At 38.5% G+C, this 26,474-nt stretch overlaps 1 protein-coding gene and 1 long non-coding RNA gene across 2 annotated transcripts in view; both read left to right on the forward strand.

The window, feature by feature from the left end:
• The window catches only part of LOC147572084 (uncharacterized), a 526,072-nt gene extending 524,276 nt beyond the window's left edge, over positions 1 to 1,796 (forward strand). The window contains exon 8 of the mRNA XM_086695169.1: positions 1,427 to 1,796. The gene's annotated coding sequence lies outside the window, so the exon portion shown is untranslated. The remainder of the gene's footprint in view (positions 1 to 1,426) is intronic.
• A 4,367-nt stretch (positions 1,797 to 6,163) lies between these two features.
• The window catches only part of LOC147572087 (uncharacterized), a 45,598-nt gene continuing 25,287 nt past the window's right edge, over positions 6,164 to 26,474 (forward strand). Inside the window, exons 1-3 of the long non-coding RNA XR_015246799.1 lie at positions 6,164 to 6,402; positions 13,022 to 13,338; positions 18,778 to 18,982. This is a non-coding gene — a long non-coding RNA (uncharacterized LOC147572087). The remainder of the gene's footprint in view (positions 6,403 to 13,021; positions 13,339 to 18,777; positions 18,983 to 26,474) is intronic.

Below are 26,474 nucleotides of genomic sequence, written 5' to 3' on the forward strand. Positions count from 1 at the left end.
TACTAGGTATTTATCCAAGGGATACAGGTGTGCTGTTTCAAAGGGACATATGCACCCCAATGTGTATAGCAGCACTATCAACAATAGTCAACATATGGAAAGAGCCTAAATGTCCATCGATGGATGAATGGATAAAGAAGATGTGGTATATATACACAATGGAGTACTACTCGGCAATCAAAAAGAATGAAATCTTGCCATTTGCAACTACGTGGATGGAACTGGAGGGTATTATGCTAAGTGAAATTAGTCAGTCAGGGAAAGACAAATATATGACTTCACTCATATGAGGACTTTAAGAGACAAAACAGATGAACATAAGGGAAGGGAAACCAAAATAATATAAAAACAGGGAGGGGGACGAAACATAAGAGACTCTTAAATATGGAGAACAAACAGAGGGTTACTGGAGGGGTTGTGGGAGGGGGGATGGGCTAAATGGATAAGGCGCACTAAGGAATCTACTCCTGAAATCACTGTTGCACTAAATGCTAACTAATTTGGTTGTAAATTTAAAGAAAAAATTAAAAAAGAAAGAAATGCCTAAACAAAAAAAAGGAATAGATTCATAACCATGGCCTTAGAAAGAATGGAATAGATTCCATAATTAGTGAGGGGTCAAGAGACGATAATTGATTGGGCAGTTTCTTATGTTTGACTTAAGAATCAGGATACTATCAGGGAACCTGGGTGGCTCAGTCAGTTAAGCGTCCAACTTCGGCTCAGGTCATGGTTTCACAGTTCATGAGTTCAAGACCTGCGTCAGGCTGTGTGCTGACAGCTCAGAGCCTGGAGCCTGCTTCAGATTCTGTGTCTCCCTCCTTCCCTGTTCCTCCCCTACTCCCAGTCTGTGTCTTTCTTTCTCTCTCAAAAATAAACATTAAAAAAAATTAAGAAACAGGGTACTATTCTCAGAGAGAAGGATAACAAGAGGTGCAGCAAATATAAGTGAGAAATCAAGTTGCTTATATCAAATTAGAGATGCCTGTAAAAAATAAATCAGGAAATATTTAGGTAGGAGTCATGATTCTAGCACTCATGAAAAATGAGCCTGCTGTTGAGATTTCGGGAGTCATTCAGTCAACAAGTGGTCATTTGTCACTTACTGTACATCAAAATACATGCCAGAATGCTTCTGAATGGTCCTGATCCAGTCTATTGCCCTCAAGGAACTTACAGTTCAAGAAATGCAGATGATAGCCAAGCCAGAAAAGTGGGAAACCACTTTTTTCCCCCTCAACTCTTTTCTCATGTTATTTCTTACACAGGTCTTTTGGATACTCTAATGTGCATGAATCACTTGGGAATTTTGTTCAGATGAAACTTGATTTTGCAGAAGGTCTGAAGTAAGGCCTGAGGTTCTCCATTTCTGACAGACTGTCATACAGTGAGGCTGCTCTCTGAACCACATTGTTCTTTCCTTCAGGTCACAGGAGCTAAGGGTCATCGTCGAGTGAAATATGTCAGAAAAGTTAAGTGAGGGAGGGTCTGGCTGCTGGGAAAACAAGTGGAGAGAACCAGTGGCCATAGAAGGGAAACCAGTTCTTGACTGAAGATGACCACTGCGTATTGGCCACCCTGATTTGGCAGGTAATTCTCACCAGACTCCCTGAGCCCACTCAAAGTCACTTTGGATAATGATTCTACTAAGAAGTGGGATGAATTCTAATAACACCTTTTCTTGGTATGAAGTTTTTAAAATTTAATATGAGGAGCCCAACAAAGAGGTCTGCAAAAGGTGCCCTCCACTGTGGGAAGTGCCAGAAACAGAGTCAGAGTTTCACTGTGAACCTCAGGCCTGCAGCTTAGTCACGTCACTTGGGTGGTGTTTGTTCTTTCTCTCTGAAACCTGGTTTCTTATTCTGCCAAAATCTGGTAATGCTTCCTTTCTCACAGAGTGCTGCAAAGACAAAGGATAAGATGCCTACTGAAGGGCCTGAAGGACAGTGTTTGCAGCTTTCTCTTTATTTTATTTATTCTTTCCTTTCTTTGGGGAAAGGCTTTTTTTTTTTTTTTTTTTTTTTTGCTAAACATGATTCCCTGATGCTCTGGGCACATGTGCTCACAATCTGGAAACAGAGTTCTCTCAGAGTGGGATTCTCAGACCAGCAGCACTGATGTCATGGCAAGCTTATTGGAAAGGCAATTTCTTGGGCCCAACCTAACCACAGAATTAGGATCTTTGGGGATGGGGCTTAGGAAAATGTGGTACAACAAGTTCTCCAAGCGATTCTCATGTATATCGAAGTCCAAGAACCACTGCTCTACACGATCCCAACCTCTTACCCCAGTATTTGGGTAACAGGAGACCTCAGGATATTTCCCTCAGCTAAAAGATCAGAGACCCAAACAGGCCTATGACATAGACCTCATTACATCCTTCCCAGCCTTCACGTCCTGTGATCAAAGGCCAAGGGGACCAGAACTTCACCAAATTCTGTCACCCAGGTAAATGTTATTAAATCAAACTTTATTTTCAGGGAATCTGACAATCAGTTTACACACTTAGATATAAAAAAGATTTCCCTTCGTATTTGTGAGATTTAATCAGAGGTCTCAGAGAAGAAAAATAACTCTGGTAAGTGGCTGATCTGGGGTTTGAATCAACACTCTGACTCCAGTTTTTTCCTACTTAGAAAAGATTCTTGATAATGGCTTCCGAGGTTGAACCCCACCCTTTTTTCCCCCAAAGATGTCTCTTAAAAAATCAATACATGGGGCGCCTGGGTGGCGCTGTCGGTTAAGCATCCGACTTCAGCCAGGTCACGATCTCGCGGTCCGTGAGTTCGAGCCCCGCGTCAGGCTCTGGGCTGATGGCTCGGAGCCTGGAGCCTGTTTCCGATTCTGTGTCTCCCTCTCTCTCTGCCCCTCCCCCCGTTCATGCTCTGTCTCTCTCTGTCCCAAAAATAAATAAAAAATGTTGAAAAAAAAATTAAAAAAAAAAAATCAATACATTTTGTGGACCAGACTGTATATGGTGTTTGTTTTGAGAGCCTATACAATTTGGGCTATCTTCAGAAAAATCTCTTAGCTTTATAGAAATTATCGTGCACACATCACATTTTTCCTCTAAATTAGCAAAAGATCTGCTAATGTCTCAGTCACCAAAAACAAACAAACAAACAAACAAAAAAACAATATATGTCAGAAAAACGAAAAGCTATTGTTCTCCCTTGGCCACGGCAGTATTGCATAATAAGCACAGGGACAATAGAGAATTCTCCAGAAAGTCCTGCAGATTCCTGCATAGAGACAGGCCAAAACCATTACCCAGTATTAAAACTATAATCCTAGGCTACTTTTAAAATATATTTCAACTTCACTGCTGTGATAAACAAAACTCTGTTTTAAACAAGCCACCAAACTCCTAATGCATAATAAGGAAAGTATTTAAGGAAAGAGTCTGTAAGACATGTGTAAATGGTTCTCTCTGTCTCTCTCTCTCTCACACACACACACACAAACACAATACACTGTCCCTTTCTCTTTCTCTCTCACATACACACACAGTCTCTCTCTCACACGTACTCACACACACACTCATACGTGCACTCACATACATAGACCATCACTGAAAGGAAAAATTACCACTTATTTTCTCCTCACAAGATTAAATTCACTTCCAGTCTTAAGGCAATAGAAAGGGGTTGAAAACTTCCTCAGAGATCAGTGAAATCTTTCAAGATTCCTTATGATTGAGGAACTGAATGCTTCTAAGGCTAACAAATTCTGTTTTGCAAGCATATCGAAGCAGAAAACACCTGGGTTGGTTTAGATATTTGGTAAAACAGAGGATTGAGATCGTTCAATACCTTGTATCATAGTCATTGAGTAGCGTATGCATGTAATATTTTACATTGTTCTTAGCTTTCTAGAAGACAAGTGATAATCTTTACATAATAAAATATAATATTTCAAATTATAAATTTTATCCATGTGTTTTATTAACCAATTTATATATAATCTTGACAATTAAAACAATGAACATATATGTTTTTACTTTGAAAGTACTATATATATATATGTATGTGTGTATATATATATATATATGTTTATATATGTATATGTATATATATATGTGTGTGTGTGTGTGTGTGTGTGTGTATATTTCATTTCAAACCTCACCCCTAAGTTACTTTTAGCCAATCATATTATCACCACTTTATATATGAGCAAATTAAAGCAAAAAGGGATTAGGTGAATTTTCTACATTTAGAAAAGGAGCTAGTGCTACACTAGGGCTATAGCTCAGGTTGCCTGGGCTCCCATTTTCAACGTCATTATCCCAACATACCGTCAAATTACGTGAAGACTTTTGGTATGCATACTGCTGCACACACCAGTCAGAATTGTGTTGTGTTGTAACTTTAATCATTTCAGACAATCTTTAATTCCTGAGGTCAATTGCATCCTACATTGGTTAAGAGTAAGAATCAAATTCAGAAATTTAGACAAATAAAATATACTTGAAGAAGAAGAAGAAGAAGAGGAAGAAGAAGAGGAAGAATGAAGAGGAGGAAGAAGAGAAGAATCCTAAGGATGCCTGAATATGACACTCAAACCACATTTGAGAACAAAAACGGAGAGATCACCATCTCTACTATCATGTACTCATTGAAGTTAACTTAAACTAAAAATATGACATATCAGCCACTTCTAGATACTGAAAATGAAATTGTTCCAGACTGTAAGGGGCTTCTAATATGAAGTGGATATTAGATAAAATTAGAGGTGTGGAATATACATATTTTAAACAAGCTATAATCAATATTCTATGATGACAATTTGTTCTTGTGGTAGTTATCAGTCCATAGTGATAGCAACTAGATGTCGTGAATGTTTTTCTGCTTCAGTTGAAATAAACAAATTATTAAGACACTGCAAATAGAAAAGTTTGTAGATAAATCAAGTAGATGTATTTAATATAAAGATTTAAATCATAGAAAAAGTATGTTTGAGCATTTTAATTCTTTTAGGAATCAAAAGATTAAATAACTAAAACCATAAGAAAAATATAATGGGCTTCACACAGCATTCTTTCATACCCAATACGCTGCTGTGCTTTTTATGGGAAATTACAGCTGCCAGGGTTAATTTAATTTAATGTAATTTAATTGTTGAATTTGTATTTTGTACACATCATTGGAGGCCCTAAAGCAATGATATGTTTTTCTTTAAATAAATAATTTTTCCTAACAGTTTAAAGAAATGATTGGCTTAAAGGACATTGGTAGGCTATAGAGAACAACGAAAATATGCGAAGTATCATGCGGAAAGATTTCTCTGACACCAATTCACCAATGAAAGCACTGAAATAATTAAGTAGTCTCTTTTTCTCTTTTATAAAAATGTAATTGAATCTTAAATTCTCACCAAATACAAATGCCACAGTTACAGAGCTTGGAACAGATGTTATATGCCCTTCACAACTAGCCTTCCTTTTTAAAAACAATTTTTTTAAGTTTATTCATTTATTTCAAAAGAGAGAGAGAGTTCCAAGCAGGCTCCACACTGTCAGTGAAGAGCACACCAAAGCCTGACTTATGGCTCAAACTCATGAACCATGAGATCATGACCTGAGCCGAGATCAATTATATTTAAGATATATTTTAAAAATTATATATTTTTATGTATTTTATATATTTACATATAAAATCATATATATTTTTTTTAATTTTTTTTCAACGTTTTTATTTATTTTTTTGGGGACAGAGAGAGACAGAGCATGAACGGGGGAGGGGCAGAGAGAGAGGGAGACACAGAATCGGAAACAGGCTCCAGGCTCTGAGCCATCAGCCCAGAGCCTGACGCGGGGCTCGAACTCACGGACCGCGAGATCGTGACCTGGCTGAAGTCGGACGCTTAACCGACTGCGCCACCCAGGCGCCCCTAAAATCATATATTTTTAAGATTCTTACTGTGTTTTGGGAACCATACACTTATTTAATCATCATTACATACTAGTATAAGCAACATCATTATTTGCATTTTATCAATGGGAAAACCAAGGCAAGCAAAGTTAATAACTTGCCCAAAGTCACACACAAAGTAAAGGCACGATTTTAATTCCCTCCTTGGTTACGATTAACCATGAACTGATTTTTTTAAGTTGCCATACCTTGGTCTTTGTGCTGAGTTCTATGCAGGCATTTATTGAGCCATCCGTGACCAAACTTGATTGTATACACACTTGCATACAAAACTCATGCCAAATTCTGCTCTCATGTTTCCTCTCCTGACAGCAAGTTTGCTTTGGTATCCAGACTTTCCCTTTCAGCCAAACGTTCATCCCTTCTCAGAAGCAGAAGGAAACTGAATTTCCTCTCCCCTATGTTTACGACTGAGGTGACTTGGTGGACCTGAATAGACACTTTCCAAAGAAGACATACAAATGAACAACAGGTACGTGAAAAAATTATCAACATCACTAATTATCAGGGAAATGTCAATCAAAGCCATGATGAGATAGTACTTTAAACCTGTTAGAATGGAACTATCAAAAGCAGAAGAGTTGGAGAGAATGTGGACAAAAGGGAACCCTCGCTGAATGTGGGGATGTAAACTGGTGCAGCCACTATGGAAAATAGTATAGAGGTTCCCCCCAAATTAAAAGTAGAACTACCATATGACCCAGAAATCCCATTTCCAGGTATATTTCTGAAGGAAATATAATGATTCCCTTCAAGACACAGCTGCACCTCCATGTTCATTGAAGCATTATTCACAATAACTGGCACATGGAATAAACCTGTGTCCACGATAAGAAAAATGTGATATAGAAAGAAATTAGAATATTATTTAAAGATAGAGATTCTCCCTTTTGTGGCAACATAAATGGACCTTGAGGACATCATGCTAGGTGACATACGTCAGACAGAGAAGGACAAATGCTGTATGATCTCACTTATATGTAAAATCTAAAAAACAAACAAATGAACTTATAGTAATGAGGAAAAGACAAGCAGTTGCCAGGGGTGGGAGGACAGGGGAAAGGTGAAGATGTTGGTCAAAGGGTGCAGACTTCCAGCTATACAATAATTTCTGGACATCTAATATACGTTATAGTAACTATAGTTAACAATTCTGTAAGGTAAACTTGTATTATATATGCTGTATTGTATACTTATATTGCTTAGAGAGTAGTACTTAAATGTACTCACCACACACACATAAAAGGTAATTATGTAAGATGATAGAACTGTTAACTAACCTTATTGTGATAATCATTTTGCAATATATATATGTGTATATATATGCATCAAATCATCACATTGTACACCTTAAACTTACACAATGTTATATGTCAATTATATTTCAATAAATCTGGAAAAATAAAAACGTGTAAGTAAAACAGATGCCAACATCAAGTTGACAGAGATGTTAGAATAATCTGACAAAACTTAAAAGCAGCAATGATAGGATTGATTCAATGAACAATTACAAAAACACTTGAAAGAGATAAAAAGGAGAGATAAACACATCATTGGATATTTCAACATTTCTCACTCAAAAAGTGCTAGGACAACTAGGCAGAAAATCAGCAAGGATGCTGAACTCAAAACCAGTATCTACCAACAGGAGCTAATTGACATTATTGAGCGCTCCATTCAACAACATTAGAATACTTGCTCTTTTCAAGTGCCCATAGAACATACACCAAGATAAGTCTACTTCTTATGCTATCAAAAAACCTCAACAGTTTAAAATAAATTGAAATCATACACAGCATGTTTTCTGACCCGATGAAATCAAACTAGAAACGTGTAATAGAAAGATAATAAGAAATTCTCCAAACATCTGGAAACTAAACAACTCCTTTTCATTGGTCAAAAGAAATTGGTCCATTGGTCAAAAGAAATTGGTCTAAGGGGAAATAAAAACAAAACAAAAACTTCAAACTGGATGAAACTAAAAACACAGCATATCAAAATCGTTGCAATGCAGAGAAAGCAGTGGCAAGAGACAAATGTATCAAAACAAATGCATACGATAAAAAAAAAAAGAAAACAAATCAATAGTCTTAGCAGCCACCTCAAAAACTTAAAAAGTAGAGTAAAATACACATGAAGCAAGTAGAAGGAAGAAAGTAATAAATACAAAAGGATAAATCGATGAAATTGAAAGCCAAAGTACAACTGAAAAGATAGCTGAAACAAAAAGCTAGTTATTTTAAAAGATCAATAAAATTGATAATTTAGCAAGTCTAAGAAAAAAAAGGAGAAGAGACAAATTATAAATATCACAAATGAAACAGGGGATATCACTATAGACTTGCAGACAGCAAAACGATAAGAAGGAAACCCCACAATAACTCTATACACATAAATTTGATACCTGAAATGGAATGGACCAATTTCTCAAAAAAAAAAAAAAAAAAATCTACCACAACTCTCCCAACACAAAATACATAGTTTGAATTCATTATTTAAAAACTACAAAAAATGATAATTCTAGGACTTGATGTTTCCCCTGGAGATTTCTACCAAATGCTTAAAGAAGAATCAGCACCACACACACAAAAAAAAAAAACAGATTGATGGTCTCCAGAGATGAAGGTGATGGGGAGGTGGGCAAAATGGTGAAGATAATCAAAAGATACAAACTTCCAGTTATATAATAAATAAGTCACAGGGATGTAATATATAGTATGGTGACTGTAATTAATTATACTGTATTATATATTTGAAAGTTGCTGAAAAAAGTACATCTTAAAAGTTCTCATCACAAGAAAAACAGTTTGAAACTATATGGTAAATGATGGTAATTAGATTTATTGTGATGATCATTTTACGATGTATAAAATATTGAATCATTATGTTGTATACCTAAAACTAATATAATGTTCTAGTTCAATTATATCTTAATTTAAAAAACATAAATTTTACAGAATTTCTTTAAGGAAATAGAAGAGAAGGGAACACTTTCCAACTCTTTTTATGAAGCTATATTACTGTTAGCAAACAGTGTACAAAAATAGAGAACCTCATGAAAACCATAGAAAACCAATATGCTCCATTGAATACTTAACAAAATAGTATCAAACAGAATGCATCAATATATGAAAAGAATTAAACACCGTAACCAAATGGGGTTTATTCCAAGGTTACCAAAATGGGTCAATATAATCCAACAGTCATTTTAACAGACTGAAGAAGAAAAATGCTATGATCATATCAATCGATAAAGAAAAAAAAATTTTTGACAAAATACAATACCCATGATAAGAACTCTTAGAAAAATAGAGATAGAGAGAAATTTCCTCAATTTGAAAAGAACATGTATAAAAAATCCCTACAGCTAACATTATACTCAGTGGTAATGACATATTCAGTGCTTTCTAAGACCAGGAATAAGGCAAGGATGTGCTTTGTTACCACTCTCTTCCAACATAGTCCTGTGAGTTTTAGCCAGTACAATAAAGCAAGAAAAGGAAGTAAAAGGTATACAGTTGAAAAGGATGAAAGAAAATTGTCCCTATTTGCAAATGACATGATTGTCTATGTAGAAATCCCAAAGAATCTTTAAAAAACTCCTGGAACCACTAAATAAGTTTTGCAAGTTCAAAGAACACACGATAAAATATAAAATTCAATTGTATTCTCATATACTAACAATGAATGTGTAGATACCAAAATTAAAAAATATTTACAACCACTAAAAAAATAATAAATGGAACGCTTAAGTATAAATCTAACAAAATATTCTCAAACTTATATGCTAAAAACTATACAACATTGGCAAAAGAAAATTTTTAAAGATCTAAGTAAATGGAGAATCGTATGGTGATCATGGATTGAAGGATTCAACACAGTAAATATATCAGTAATTCCTAAATCAATATACCGGTATAAATCACTTCCTATCAAAACCCCAGCAAGACTTTTGTAGATACAAAGCTTTTATAAAATTTATATAGAAGGGTAAAAAAGCTAGAAAAGCAAAACAATTTATAGAAGAAGAAAAAATTGGGAGGAATTAGTCTACCTGATTTCAAGACTTATTTTATAATTACAATAATCAAAACTGCAATGTATTGGTAGAGGGATAGCCATATGGATCAATGGAACTCAGAAATAGACCCACACAGATATGTTCAACTGAGTTTTGACTAAGGTGTAAAAGTAATTCTTTGGAAGATAGCCGTTTTAACAAATTGTGCTAGAGCAATTATACATCCATAGACAAAGAGAAAGAAGAGAAGAGGAGAGAAGAGAAGGGTAGAGGAGGAGAGAGAAAAGAGAAGAAAAGAGAAAAAGAAAAGGAAAAAGAAAAGAAGGAAAAAAAGAGAAAAGAAAAGAAAAGAAAAGAAAAGAAAGAAAAGAAAAGAAAAGAAAAACTTCAATCTAAGTCTCAGGTCTAATTTTAAAAAATGCAAAATGTTGGGGCACCTGGGTGGCTCAGTCAGTTTAAGCATCTGACTTCTGCTCAGATCCTGATCTCACAGTTGTGGGTTAGAGTCATGTGTCGGGCTCTGTGCTGACAGCTCGGAGCCTGGAGCCTGCTTCGGACTCTGTGTCTCCCTCTGTCTCTGTCCCTCCCCTGTTTGTACTCTGTCTCTCTCTGTCTTCCAAAAATAAACAAACGTTAAAATTGTTTTTGAAACAAAATGCAAAATGTTAACACTATAAACTTTTTGAGAAAGAACATAGGAGAAAACTCCTCAGGATCCACAACTAAGCACGGAGCTTACGTAACCTTGAAAATCCATAAAAGGAAAAATTGACAAGTTGAAAAATTTTGCTCCATGAAAGACCTTGTTTAGAGGCTGAAAAGACAAGCTACATACTGGGAGAAAACATTTGCAAGCCCTGTATCTGATAAAAGGCTAGCACCTAGAGTACATTAAAAAAAAAAAAAACCTCTCAAAACTCAATGGTAAAAACGAACAATACAATTAGAAACTGAACAAAAAACTTGAACAGACATTTCACTGAAAACAAGCACATGAAAAGATAATCAACATCATTAGCCAGTAATGAAATGCAAATTAAAACCACAATGAGTTATCATTACACACCTATTGGTATGACAAAAACTAAAAACAAACAAAAAAAAACTAAAAAAAAAAAAATAGTGACAACACCAAAAGCTGGTGAGTATGCACAGAAGCTGGATCACTCACACATTATTGGTAGGAAGGCACGATACAGCCGCTCTGGAAAACAATTTATCAGGTTCTTAAACTCAACATGCAGCTACTAACAACCTGGCTTGTATCCTAGAGGAACAACGATTTAGGTTCACACAAACACCTGTATATGAATGTTTAGAAGCTTAATTCAGAATAGCCAAAAACTGTAAACAACCCAGATGTCCTTCAGTGGGTGAATGATGAAAGAATCTGTGGTATGTTCATATCATGAATATTATTTGGGAATAAGAAGGAACAAACTATTGACATGTGCAACTTGGATGGAATTCCAGAGAATTATGTTGAGGGAAAAAGCCATTCTCCAAAGGTTATATACAGTATGACTCCATTATATAACAGACTTGAAATGACAAAGTTATAGAAACTCTTAGAGGACAGGTTAGTGTCACTAAAGGGTAAAAAAGAGTGAGCAGGGGAGACTGGGTGTAGCTACAGAATGGCAGCCTGAAGCATCTGGTGAGGGTGCATCTTCTGCATCGTGACCACCAATGCCGCTATCTTGGTTGTGGTATTGCATTATAGGTTTGCAAGATGTCATCACTAGGGGAAGCTGCATAAAAAGCACATGAGCTCTTTCTGTAAAACTTTGTGTGCATTTACAGTTATCTCAAAATGTCAAAGTTTCTTTAAAAGAAAGTCAGATATGGGGCGCCTGGGTGGCTTGGTCGGTTGGGTGTCTGACTTCAGCTCAGGTCGTGATCTCTCGGTTCCTGAGTTTGAACCCCGTGTCAGGTTCTGTGCTGACATTTCGGAGCCTGAAGTCTGCTTTGGATTCTGTGTCTCCCTCTCTCTCTCTGTTCCTCCCCTGCTTGCACTCTGTCTCTGTCTCTCTCTCTCTCTCAAAAATAAAGATTAAAAAAAATAAAAAATAAAAAAAAAAAGAAAGATAGTCAAATTGTGAGGACACCCAGGGACTGAGGCACTGCCAGGTCCTGTCAGCCTGCCAAGCCCACACCCCGGTGATGCCTTGCAAACACCTCTCTAAAGTATCTCTGACACCCTCGTGGTGCTCCAGGCATTTGACTCAGACATCTGGTCACAAAGCCTCTCATCCTATGCTTCCCAGAGCCGCCTAGCTTCTGGCCTTCTGATTTGTCTTTCTGTTTATAATTTCAAATCGTTTCTTTATTCTGCCAATTAAACCCCTTGTCTGTCTTTAGTCATTCGCTGATTTCCTGGAAAAACAAGCTCTTTCTCCTGTTGCCTAACTGTGGCCATTAGGGTCCCCCTGGCCATGGGGAGGGAAAGGTCCCCGGTGCTCCAGCTCGTAGGTGAGGCTGTGTGTCCTGGGGGAGGGACTATAGAACTGAAACTGACTGAGATGCAGTAACCGAAGATTTGAAAGTGAGGTATTTTCTCCCTGCTTGCTCTTCATGAATCTTCCCATTTCTGTGGTTAGAAGGATTTTTGAACAAGACAGTGGCTTACGCTCTGTACCAGATCCGGGCAACCCAATGTTTCCTTTTCCTCAAATCATCCATGTTCCTTCTCCATCCAAAACCAAAGCTAAAAAAAACAAACAATAAGCATAAGGACAGAACGTGAGATTTTCCAATGTAACCTATTAAGTGTCATACTGTTAAAAACGTGAAAGCCTCTCTTAAAACACAAACAAATAAACCCCATATTCTCTCTTTCATTAACCTTCAGTAATAGATACAGATACTCCCTAAATTGACGCCCTGATCTCTGACCCAATGTGCATCACATTCATTGTGACTGAGGGGAGGCACAGACATCCCGATTCCGTTGGCTTTATTTAAAACAATAAAAATATACAGAGCAAAAGTACCTGTGCTCTGACATCAGTCATTACCAACAAAGGTTCTCACTGAGGTTATCCCAACGAATGTCATTTTTTTTTTCCAGACGGCCCATGATGTTGCAGAGAGAACAGCTGCACACACTATACATCTTGGCTGCACTGGAACAGGCTTCTCGGGAAGGAGAATTGGATGCCAGAGCCCTTGAATTGCACGATAGCTGATCTCGGAAGAAGAAGAGGCGGTTGCCTCCACTCAGCCCCGCTCCATCAAGCTCCTCACCTCTGTGCACAAGCCACCAGCCTTCCCTGGCAGGCTCTCACTTCTTCAGCCTGATTGGGATGCAGGTGCTGTTCTGAGCCTGCTCTTTGGGCATGTTTTATTTCCTACCGCTACGGCCAACCCATCACTGAATTTACTCTGGTAAGAAGCAATTGTAAAATCAACTCATGTGGTACAAACGAAGCATGGGAGAAACGGCGGAGCTCCTTTGAAAACCACCTCTGGGCAGAAAGGTTCAAAGGTCAGGAAAAAGAGCAGACACTCCAATAGTCAATGTCCAAAATACCTTGTTTGGATTTCTGCTGAAATCAGAGGCACTTTTTAGAATAAGTCCAGCGGAAAAAATAAAAAATAAATAAATAAATAAATAAATAATAAATAAATAAAATAAAATAAAGTAAGTCCAGCTAGGGGCACCTGGGTGGCTTAGTCGGTTGGGCATCCGACTTCAGCTCAGGTCATGATCTCGCAGTTTGTGAGTTGGAGCCCCACGTAGGGCTTTGCGCGGACAGCTTGGACCCTGGATCCTGCTTCAGATTCTGTATCTGCCCCTCCCACGCTCGTGCTCTGTCACTGTCTGTCTCCCAATAATAAGTAAACACTAAAAACACATTTTAAAGTAAGTCCAGCAATTGTCCTGGGCGTTTCTTCCATCCCCTCCCTCCAACGTCTCTCCCGCCGTCTTTAATTGCATCAAATCCCATTCTCCTATTTAATGTGAATTTTATTAAAAAATCTCCAACCATCTATGGGAATGTTTACTTTAAAATTTCTTCCCTTTTTGAGCTGCGGAATCTTCATCTCAAAGGATCATAAAATATTAATCATTTCCCTAAATCTAAAAAGGGAATGAGATCACACAATATTTCAAAGGTCTAGTCAGCATCTGTCCATGTTCCATAAGAGGACAAGGTACAAGAATACCACGCAGAAATAGTTTAAGAATGGTTGTTTTTCAAAAATGTCAGCTGAGCCATAATTTCTGTGTTCATAAGAATTAACATAGGGCACTCTTTCGGAAAAAAAAAAAAAAATCAACCAGTCTCCCTGGTTGTTTTACATCTGTGTTTGGAGTCAGCCACACTTGTGGAGAAGATCTTAACTCCTCTCTCACGGCTCCCCCTTGCACCCGCATTCAGTGTTTCCATTTTGTCCCCAGATCTCCCTTTTTACTCAAGAGGTGACTCATTTTGGTGGTAAACGATCAAGAATATACCCAAGGCTTGAAATTTTTTCAAATCAGTGTTAAGTGACTGCAGAAGATGATACTTAAAATACCTGTCACAACTCAGGTGGCATCCATTTCAAGAGCACAAATAATCCAATATTTTGTCATCCCATCACTCATGTCTTCTTGCAAGAAAACAGAAAGCAGAACAAGTTACAAGTGAAATCAAATAAACAAATTTTGGTTTTGACAAGGGGGCCAAATCAGTCTATTTTAAAACCCGAAAATGTGATCACCTTACTTTGCCTGTGTGGAGTGCACGTATTTGGACAAACTTTTAAAGCCTGCATTTTCTGAATTAATATATTTGTCTAAATACCAGTTGATTTAAAGTGAGAACGAAGCTGGCATAAGTGCTCTGCTGTGCATACAAGCTCTCTGTAAAAAAAAACAAAAACAAAAACAACTACGCATTTACATACACACACATATATAGAAACTTTATAAGTGATCAGATAGGGCTTCTCAAATCTGTATAATTAAAACAACTTTAAGTTTTATGTTAGAGACCAGTCAATGCCTTTAGAGAACTTAAAATAGATTAAATATATATATAAATAGTACATTTTGTATCTTTTGTACTTCATTTTTTATTTGTATAAACAAAATAAAATAGAAATGTATATCTTAAAGGTTGCCATGCAAGTTGCTGAGATGCATGATTCTATATAATTCTATCACTCCCATGCTCATATCAATATTTAGAAATTTGCTCTTGAGAGAGATTGATTTACCATATGTGGTGATAACAACCATTACAAACTCCCAATATTTCACAAACCATGATATAAATTGACTTTTCTTCACACTCCTGGATGCCATTAGACTCCTCCCCTACCAGGGAAATTGTTTCCATGGTAACCGAAAGGGAAAAAGCACAGGGAGGGGGAAAAAAGGCACAGAAAGCTAATGAAATATCTATGGAATAAACAAAATATTTGTTGGCAAGTGTTGGCTGTCATGACACTTTTATTGTTTCTAGACCCACAGACTTCTAGAGACACTAAGGCCATACTGTCTGGCAGAGTAGACCGTGCCTGAGGATGGTCTTGTTAAAATGCCCAACAACCCGCTGGGCTGCCTGCTATTAGCCAGTGTAGATGACACCTTGTAAATGGAGCCTGCTGAATCTTTCTAGCCACACCACCTCTACAGGACGCATGTGGGCATGGCTGGACTGATTCCGAGTACAGCAGATAGCCTGAAAGCAGAGCTGTTCACAGGGGCACCGAATCGCCCTTCCTGAGGTAGCTACAGTTCTTTTTCCAGCCACACGCAGAATTTTCCAGTGGGCGTAGAGCACTGAAATCCATTCAGACCATTTGGGGCACTCCGGAAGTTCTCTAGAATGAAACATTAGGTAGCACCTGCTTTTATCTTTTTATTCATGTTGCTGAAGTAAAATATGCAGCTAATGTAATTTAATTTTTATTAGATTCTGCATATATGTGGCTTTTAGAATGAACTCGAGGGAACACACATTACTCATAAACATATACTTTTTAATTAATTTTTCTTTGTAATTCAAAGTAGATGTCTAATGCATTCATGGAATGATATGCCCTCCCTCTGGGGGGCAATTTTAATACCTGCAATTCCCCAGCTTGTTAATCAAAGACTTTTTAGCCTTGTAGATAATTTATATCTGCTTAATGTTCAGAAGGTTGAAATTGCAGCCATATGAAAAAAAATTCTTACCTCTGACAAAATCAGAAAAGATAAAAACCTCATGCAAATTCTACAGAAATGGGAAATGGTGGAAATATCCTTTCTTTCTGAGCTGCTTTTTGTGAAAATATTTTGTGGCTTTATGAAAAAAAAAGTGGCTGTTTTCTTTCTTTTTTTTTTTCTTCCCCCTCCCCCTCTCTGGAAGACACAGCGAAACTGCTTGGCTAAAAATGCAGCAATGGCCAGAAATCTCCATCTCAGAACATGCCTATTTCTAGTAGTTTTATATTTTGAAAGAATACTTTTTTTGCTTCTTAAAAAAATATTACTGGCCAAAAAAATTTACATGGGAAAAATTTAGATTTTGTGGGGGTTCAATTTATGTTTAAGTGCAATTTTGCTAGCTCCGTGGCTCCAAGTGTTAATCTCCTGTTCTGTTACTGTGTTACCCTGTCATTAAGCTCAGTTTTCTCCCACACGTAGGCAGACAAGGTGAGAAGAATAGTTCCACCGACACCCTGGGCAGTGGCTTTAGATCCAGAACTGTGGACAAGACATGCCATAAGTCAGAGAAGGAACAGGGGTGGGAGCACCATGTTCTCTCCCTCTGAGATCCTTCCCCACGGTGTGGCATTGCTCCTTGAGATGTGTGCCTGCTGTGTGTGCATCTGCACATTCACAAATACATCCCCCTGGACTCACACACACACACACACACACACACACACACACACACTTTGCCTTGTGGGTACGTGGCTACATGTTAACTGATAGTGGCATTTCTACAGTGGGGACAAGGAATAGAATGGTGGGCCCTCAGAGATGGAAGAAAGGGTTGAGAACTCTGCATCTGATCTCCCATGCAGGGGGAAGGGGGGTCGCGGCAGGTAGTTCCCTTGTAGTAACGCTGAATTCAGCTTAGCAGCAGATAATTCAGCTTGGGCTTTCACATTCCAGGGAAGGGACACTCACTACTATGTGAGTGCAGCTAGAGCATCGTGAGGCAGCCGAAAATATTAGAAAGGTGCCTTTTATATAATCTTATATCTACCTTTAAAAAATTTCTACTGGTATCGTACTCTGAAACCAAATAGAAGAAGAAGGGTTTTTTTTTTTTTTTCTTACCACTTAGCAGTCCTCAAACATGTTTAACACAGTTACCCTCCCCTCTTCATGAGCTAAACATTCCCCTTTGCCTCATTTACTCCTCCCATGATATGGCTTTGGGAACCCTATTATCTTGGTTGACCTACTTGAGCCAATTTGGCACCCAAACTGGATACAGTATTCTAGATATGGTTGTTATTTACATAGTCGAGAGTGCAGTCGACTGTTTTCATTTATTAGCAGTTTGCTTTTATTGGTGCCATAGAAAATCAGATGCGGCCACACTTTCACAGCCAGGTCATGCTGCCAGCTCGCGTCGGACTTACAGTTATCTTTATACTCAGATCTTTATAGCGCTTGAAGTCTGGCCTTCCCATTTTGCACTGGGCAGCTGACTTTCCAAGGCTAACTGCAGAACATTATGTTTATCGCAGTTACAATTTATTTCACCCGTTAAGCCTTCCTTTTAAGCCTGTTCATATCATTTTCAATCCTGGCTCTATTATTTTAGTATTTGCTGTTAAACTGGGATTTTGAGTCAGTCACAAAGTTGGACAGGATGTGATTCATGACTCAATCTAAGTCCTCAGTAAAATTTTACACAGGCCCACATGAAGAAAGAAAGTCTCTGCTAGAGACTTCTCTTCGAGTAACAAGAATATATGTTCTCTGATGTTTAATCAACTGTGAATCCACCTAGCTGTGCTATCAGACCACATTTCTAAACTTCACTTAGTGATGCAAACTATGAAAGAGTTCATGGATGCCTCTGGAGATTAAGGAGTACTCTGTTTCTCATTTACTGTTTTATGTATGTATCAAAAAAAAAAAAAAAAAAAAAGGAAAGAAAGGCAATGAATTTGATGTGACCAGTACACTTTGTGTTTCTTCCAATATTCTTTGCTTCTGTTTATTCCTTAGCTTTACTGGGCATTTTTTCTTAGTAGTATTTCTCTATGATACAGTTATCTTCCTCTATAGATATCTTTTTAAGTTCATTTGTTTATTTTGAGAAAGAGAGAGAGCGTGTGGGGGGAAGGAGGGAGGCACGGGGCGGGGTGGGGGGGGGAGGGAGGGAGAGAGAAAATCCCAGGCAGGCTCTGCACTGTCAGTGTAAAACCCAGTGTGAGGCTCAAACTTACAAACTGTGAAATCATGACTTGAGCTGAAACCAAGAGTCAGATGCTTAACTGACTGAGCCACCCAGGCGCCCCAGCCCCCATAGAAGCTATTTTAATAGTTATATCTGAACGTTTTTTCTCTTTATTCAGAAGCTTTCCACTGTTGTAAGAAAATCTCTTGCCAGATGCATTTTTCCTGATCATCACATTGCCAGCCCCTTATCAAGACCCCAGGCCTCAGTGTCATAACCCTTAGTCCATAAAGCCAAATCCTATCACTAAATATCATCCCTTTAGTCTGCTGAAAAGTCATGATGTTCAGTAAGAATGAACTGATAACATCACCTACAACCCCAAGTCCTTTAAAAAGTGTTTTTGTTGTTGTTGTTGTTGTTGTTGTTGTTGTTTTTGCTTATGTTTTAAATATCTGTATCATTTCTTTATGTGTATGTGCAGAAATGAGAAGGGGCTAATGGATTTGATGACTCTGGATAAGTCGTGTATCCTTGAAGATGCTATTTTCAGGAAAGTCTCATGTCTCCAATACGTTAGGATGCTGGTTTTTTTGTGGCCTCTTCACTCTGCGGTGGGAACTCTGCTCCAGCTGGGCAACCGTGCAACTGGGCTGAAGAGACAAGGGTAGAAGAAAAAGCAGGCTGAGGTAAGAAAGCCAGAGAATAATTCTGGATCCTGTCTGAGCTCAGCACTCACCAAGCACTACACAGCCATGCACCAAGGCCACCGGGGCCATACAAGAGATCTCATGACCCTGCCTCACAGGTTCACAGACCCCTTCTGGGTCCCTATGGCAGCCCTGTATGTCCTAATTCTGAACCCTCGTTTCTGTTCTGGGGTTCCAGTTTCCAGCCTAATACCAAATGCCTCGTCTTGGCCCATCTAATTCCCCACCTTGTATGGAAGCTTTCTTTGAACTATCAGGTTTTAATACCAACCTCACTCTAGAAGTTATTTCCTAGATCTGTCAGATGATATTTTGAGAGGCTATTGATATTTTGATGCTATGGGCATTTTGTGTACATGAGAGATAAGTGAGGGACAGGTAATAATTACTTGGTAATTATTAGTTTACATTTTCCTTTTAGAACCAGGAAATATCCATGATACCAAAGTCTGTATCAAAATAGTTATTTCACTACCTTTCTCCTTGCTCTCTGGTTCAGTTTCTGAACGTCGGAAATCCGAGGCTGAAATGGATTCCACATTGTATCACTCCACTCACCTCACACCCAGACTTGGCCCTAGGAACTTGGCCTTGCATCCTGACCCTTACTTGCCAAGGCAGAGTTCAGATAATTGTGGACATCAGTTGAGCTAGGTTTACACAATTCTGACCATCCTAGCTTCTTCGTACTTGTTATGTAGAGAGAAGATAAACAAATGTTGTTTTATGCTGCTCACCATTTCTTCACCAACCTACACAAGAACGGATTATGCGACAACCAGCAGAGAGTAAAATGACTTGAGAGAGCATAAGACTTCAAGTATGGAACCTGGTCATACAAATATGGTAGTAGCGAGGGTTTGGAGCCCGAGAATGTTCCACAGATTTTATACAGTTATTTTTATACAATACGACAACAAGCTTTTAGATGGGTAAAGAAGGATGTAGAACACTACTAGAAATCAGTGATGAACCACTCCAAGAGAAAAGACTATTTCTGTTAAGGATTGCTGTGTGAGTTTGGAAGGCAAAGGAAGTGAGGACAATAAAAAGATATTTGATTCAGTTCTTGAGAGACCTTAGAATTTTCCAGTGTCCTGGACTTTTAGAGTCTTCAAGTTGGAGTTCTTCCAAATTGCACAGGAAGCGAAGTGACTGTACTGTCAGGCAAGATATTTCTGTGCTTTTATCCATGGCCCCTTGATGACACAAACATGTGTGTCCAGCCCTGGCCTCTCCTCTGAGCCACTAGGTGATAAATCCAACTCCCATCAATATCTCAAAGGTATCTATAATTTCAGGTCCAAACCAGGATGCTTGATTTACCTTTTTTCCCAAGTCTGCTCCCTATACCAGTAAATAGGGATTCCCTGCCTTCTCTATTTCAGTAAATAGCACCATCATCCATTTGCACACAAAGTCAAAAACATAGGAGTTGTCCTTATGTCCTTCACTACCCACCCCCCATTCAGTAGGAAGGCCTATTAGCACTTCCTTATAAACATGTTCCAAAGTAGCCACCTTCTTTTAGGTCTACTGCCACCGTCTGAGTCCAACCATCATTCCTTAATTAGGCTACTTCACTAGCTTCCTAACAGGTCTATGTGTTGCCCTCTAGATCAGTATACATTTTTTCTTTGTTCAAAACCCTTCAATGGCTTTTTCTCGTAAAGAAACAAAATATTGTGCAAATTCTTTTGAGGCCCATTCAGTCCCATATGACCTGGCTCCTGCCCACCTCTTTACCTTCATCTCCGCCTAACTACCGCCCACCCTCAAACTCTGCTCTCCCTTCCACTGTTCACTCCTAAAACTTTCCCCACCTCCAGCTCCTTTGCATTGACCCTTTTTGCTGCCCAGAGCTTTCTTCCTTTAGATGTGTGCATGACAAGTTCTTTCTTATTCAGGTTTCAGCTCAAATGTTCTTCCTTGAAGGTGGCTTCCAATCACCTGACTTAACATTTCTGAAGGTCACTCTTGATCTCATTGCTGTGTAGTATTTTCTTCATTGTACTTGCCACCTAAAGTCTAACTTACTGATCTACTTACTTCGCTACTCATTTATTATCAGTTTCTCCTACTAAAATGTAAGTTCTTTGAGAACAGAAACCTAATATGTCTATTTCCCTGCCACATCTCTTGTATCTGAAACATAGCACTCAGTAAATACCTGATGAATGATGTAACACAATGAAAACCCACCTCTCCTTTAATTTCTAAATTATCCTTATTCAGATGACTTCAGCTATACCTTCTGAATATTAACAAAATGTATAAAATCTTAGCTCTCAATGACAGTATAGAAAAATGATTCAAATAAAATTTATTTACCTACTGAACTAACAATTATTTATTTATAACAGGAAAAGGTTTGTAGTGAACATTTTCATTAGAAACCATGAGTAAAAAATTATGATGTGAAGTTGAAACTTGATACAAAGTAGAGTGAATGGCCAGAGAAATAAACTCTTCCTTAGTAGTCTTACCTTATGACTTACAGATATCCTTGAAAACATCATAAGTTATAATTAAAAATCAATAAGAAATATTTCTGAATTATAATCTGTGACTCAGGAGACATGATTTAACTTGGAATGATCTCAGAATCCATATTTGAATAGTAGTGTGCACAAGATTATATAAAAAATTATTCATATATCTCTAAACACATATCTGAGAAAAACTCAGTTTGAACATATGTACCAAATTTGCACACAGACACATCAGTCAGCAGAAGCTCACTCAAATAGAATAAACAGAAGACAGGGGCATCTGGGTGGCGCAGTCGGTTAAGCGTCCAACTTCAGCCAGGTCACGATCTCGCGGTCCGTGAGTTCGAGCCCCGCGTCGGGCTCTGGGCTGATGGCTCAGAGCCTGGAGCCTGTTTCCGATTCTGTGTCTCCCTCTCTCTCTGCCCCTCCCCCGTTCATGCTCTGTCTCTCTCTGTCCCAAAAATAAATAAACGTTGAAAAAAAAAAAAAAAGAATAAACAGAAGACAAAAAGCCAGAAGGCTTGGATGCTAAGGCCAACTTACTAGGCCTATAAAAAGCAAGACAATTAAAGATATAATAGGTAATGTTTACTGAGCAATTACTATATCCCAGGAACTCCGTTCTAAGCACTTTATAAACAATGACCCCATGTCTTGAACCTCTTTTTCAGTATGACCTAAGCATTAATAAGCATTTTTATAATGGATCTAAATAAGCATTTTTATAATGGACCTAATGAAGAGACACATTAATTTTCCCAACTTAAAAAAACTAAAGGTTAGATAGTTGTGGGGGGAAGATGATGTTAGAAAAAAAAAAAACCAACAAACAAAAAACTTCAGAATCAAGAGTAGAATTTGAGGAGTATGGGAGTATCATTCAAATATTTCAACCTTATGGTTGGGACCAGGTCAGGTTGAGATCTTGGACCAGGTCAGTAGCTGGTTTTCAGGAACCGAGGATCTATAGGACAAACGGCAGAAATAGATATTGAGAAATGAGGAAAACGCCAGGCATAGAGGAAGTCCTTCACAACCTTGCAATGTTCCAGGTCTTTACATGGTCTACGAGCCTCCACGTATGCTGGACTGTCATGCCTCTGACTCATTTCTTACTATTCTCAGCCACCTGGCTTTTTGCTGGGTCTCCTCCAGTGTTCCTGGCATGTTCTGTCTCAGAGCCTTTGGGCTTTTCTCATCTCTGCCTGGAATGCCTTCCCCAGCTATCCTCATGATGAACTCCCTCATCTCTCAAGCGTTCATTCATTTGTTACCTTCTCACTGCTTACCCTGACCGTCCAATTAATAGGGAAACCCTCTACCTCCAGCACTACTGATCTCCTAACTCTGCTTAACTTTGAAGGTTTTCCACAGCATTTACATCTTCTCCTATATTATAGAACTTACTGTTTTTGTCATGTATATCATCTAAATTTCTCCACTCTGAAACTTAGGGTCCGGATGAGCATGGATTGTTACCTGTTGTCATAGAGTCCCCCAAAATGGTCTCTATTTTTTATCCTTCCCTGTGTTAATTTTCTAGGGCTGCCATAACAAAATGCCATGCAATGGGTGGCTTCAGCAACAGAAATTAATTTTTTTATAGTTCTAGAGGCTAGAAGTCCAAACTCAAGGTATTGGCAAGTTTGGTTTCTTTCAAGGCCTTTCTCCTTGGCTTGCAGATGACGGCCTTATTACTGTGTTCTCACATGGTCTTCCCTTTGCAAGCACGAATCCCCGGTGTCTCTTTGTGTGTCCAAATTTCCCTTTCTTATGAGGATTCCAGTTAGATTGGATTAAGGCCCACCATAACAGTCCATTTAAAAAAAATTATTTTCCATTCGTGAATTTTTGAGAGACAGAGAGAGACAGAGTATGAGTGGGAGAGGGGCCAAGAGAGAGGGAGAGAGAATCTGAAGCAAGCCCTTGGCTCTAAGCTGTCTGCACAGAGCCCTACGCGGGGCTTGAACCCATGAACCATGAAATCCTGACCTGAGTCGAAGTCAGATGCTTAACCAACTAAGCCACCCAGGAACCCCTAACAGTCTTATTTTAAATTCATTACTTCTCTAAAGGCTCTGTCTCCAAATATAGTGGCATCTGAGGAAGTGGAGGTTAGGGCTTCAATATATGTGTGGGGGACACAATTCAGCTCATAACATACTATATATCCATTTACTTTGCACATGACTTTGTAGTGCTCTCCCACTCTGCCTCTGGGCTTGGCCTTGAGATTTGCTTTGGCCAACAGCATGTTAGGAAATATGACACAAACAAAGGTTTGAGAGTACGTGTATGACTGGGTTTGTTCACCCTTGATCTGCCATGGCTCTGAGAACACGCCTAGATTGGCCTGTTAAAGAATGAATGAGACCTATAGAACAAAACTTAATTTCCCAGTTGTACCAGCTAAGGCCATCTCAGATTGGCCACAGCCAATTGCCCCCCTCGCTGTGTGAGAAAACCCAACCAAGATCAACAGAGCCACCAAATGAACCCACAACTGCCTGCAGACACATGAGTGTCCCAGGCATGACTAGCCAAGCCTATCTGAGATGAGGTGAGCCCTGCAACTCATGGTGCTCTGATTTTGTGGTTGTAAATGTGTTATTGTGGCAATTGGAAAACTGATACAACTGTTTTCTTCATTGATATATCCTAATTAGAAAGAATAATGCCTGGCACATTGCAAGTGATCAATAAATACTTTTTTTGAATGAGTAAATGAGCAAAATATAGTTACATAAAAACAAGTACCTGCTTACAGAGGGCCCCTCTTAAAAATTTATTACATATCTCTCACGAGGATGACTTCCTCTGGCTTAATATCATTGAGTTTATAAGTGGTTTCTTGAGCTAGCTGGTAACGTATGATTCACTGTGGCCTAATATATTTACTACTCTTTGAGGACTTCACATTTCTTCAGGTAATATTGCTTGAAACAGAAGAGTAAACGTGTTAAACCCACACATTAGGGAAACATTAGGAAAAAAACTTTTGAGGGTCTTCCTACAGCATCTCAAATTTTATTAGGTGGAAGTGACCACTAATCCACCCATAGGAGCTGTTATCCTCATGACTCTGGCTTAAAGCTATAGGTTAAAGGAAACTATTTGGAGGTGATGAGGGAGTAATTAAAAAAGAGGGAGACTGAGAGTGATTTTAGTAAAAGTAAATAAAAATGTAGCAAAAACTACTTTTTGGAGCCTATGTGATGCTAAACATTACTTTTCCATGCTGTTTCTCTCATTCTGGATAAATCTTTACCTCCCCACCCCACTTCACCGAGCTCAGCCCTATTTCTTCTTTAGTACAAACATCACCTCCTCTGAGTGTTAGGCAAGAGGGGACTGAGCAAGCCTTCCATGTTCCTTTCAACCTTACCCCCAGTACTTCTTATATCTTTTCATACAATTTGTGTTTTTCTTTATAGCATTTTCCACAGTGTGTGATCACAAATTTGTGTGATTAATACTCAGTGCATGTCTCTTGTGCTAGATTTTTACTCCACAAGGTGCCACATCTAGCTCAGTATTATATTCTTAGAATTCAGGACAATGGCCCCAACACAGGTTAGTATACAATAAATACTTGTTGACCAAGTATTATTCATTATCTGTCCTTCCCATTTATTAATAGATGTCACTGATGGAGAGAAATCACAAATTAAACTAAATACCGCTAAAATAAAACATCCAAAAAAAGAGTCTGGTCATTACCAAAAAGTTTCTGAGCTTCCTTATTTAAGGAAGTTTTTCAATAAATATTTGTTAAATTAAAATGACAGATAGCCTCAAAGAAAACATTCTGAAAAAAGGAGATTTACGTTCTGAAACCCAAAGTTTTGGATTGATATGTTATTAAAGCTTTTGCAGCCTTTCTCTATTGAGTAAAATTCCAATAACAACCAGCTCACATTATTGATCAGTCTTTGGCAATCCTATCATGCCTCTCAGAGCATCAAGCCATGGACTGAAATCTAGAATGAAGAAATTCGGCAGAGAGCGTCTATAGTTGTTGACATCATGCTTAGATTCTGAGCCACTTGGGAATGAATACAAGATAGATTATAAAAATGCTGTTTTATGGACTTCAGAAGGCCTCATACACAAGCTTGGAAGGTTTGATTCTAATGGAGAATTCAATGTAGAGGGAACAGCATTTGGAACAGCCCTGCCACACTGGATTAACTGAGAAAAAGTGAGGGTAGCTGGAGGACATTGAAGCTGCTATGAGGCTGCAGTGGTGCACAGAGACCAGATTATGCCCGTCTTGGAGGGGCATAGTAAAGATATCTGCGCTTGTCCTAAGTACAATGGGAAGCTGCCAAATATTTCCCGAGCTCTGATCGCTCTGGCTCGCATGGGGAGGATGGATTGGAAAGCAGAGGGGAGTGAAGCTATTGTGATGATCCGGCTGTACTTGACATAGCTTGTAGGAGAAGAGCCTGGCTACAGCTCAGCTATCTGCTCTTTCTTTTTCATAGCATAATTGGGAGTGTGTTTTGAAATTAGCAAAGTCTTATTTTAAAGAGAATCATAGACTGGACGTGTTGAGACTTTTGCCCGGGGCTCTAAATATCTATTAGCAGAGTCTCAGCAATGAACTGTAATCCCTATGAAATGAGGTTGTGAGCATCAGCAAGACTCTAGCACCCACCTACTACACCTGGCGATAGCACTGTTAATAGATATTTGCTGCGCAAGTGACCACATGAATCAAGGGTTACAGAAAAGGGTTACAAACAATGAGCGACTCTAAGAAGCATGTTGGAGGTAGCAGAGAAAGCCATTTTCCTCTCTAAACCTCGAGTTTCATTCCTCGCAAGAATCCAATAATTTCTTTCATTTTGAAGCATCTGTACACGCACATACTGAGCCATCAATTAAAATAAAGTGTACAAAATGCCTACTCTGCAAAGTGTGCCTGCCTCTGGCACATGCTCCGTTTCAACACTGGCATAACCAAAATGACTAAT

Source organism: Puma concolor, chromosome F2 (assembly GCF_028749965.1).
Source record: "Puma concolor isolate L17-30 chromosome F2, mPumCon1.1.hap2, whole genome shotgun sequence".
In the NCBI taxonomy this organism is placed as follows: Eukaryota; Metazoa; Chordata; class Mammalia; order Carnivora; family Felidae; genus Puma; species Puma concolor.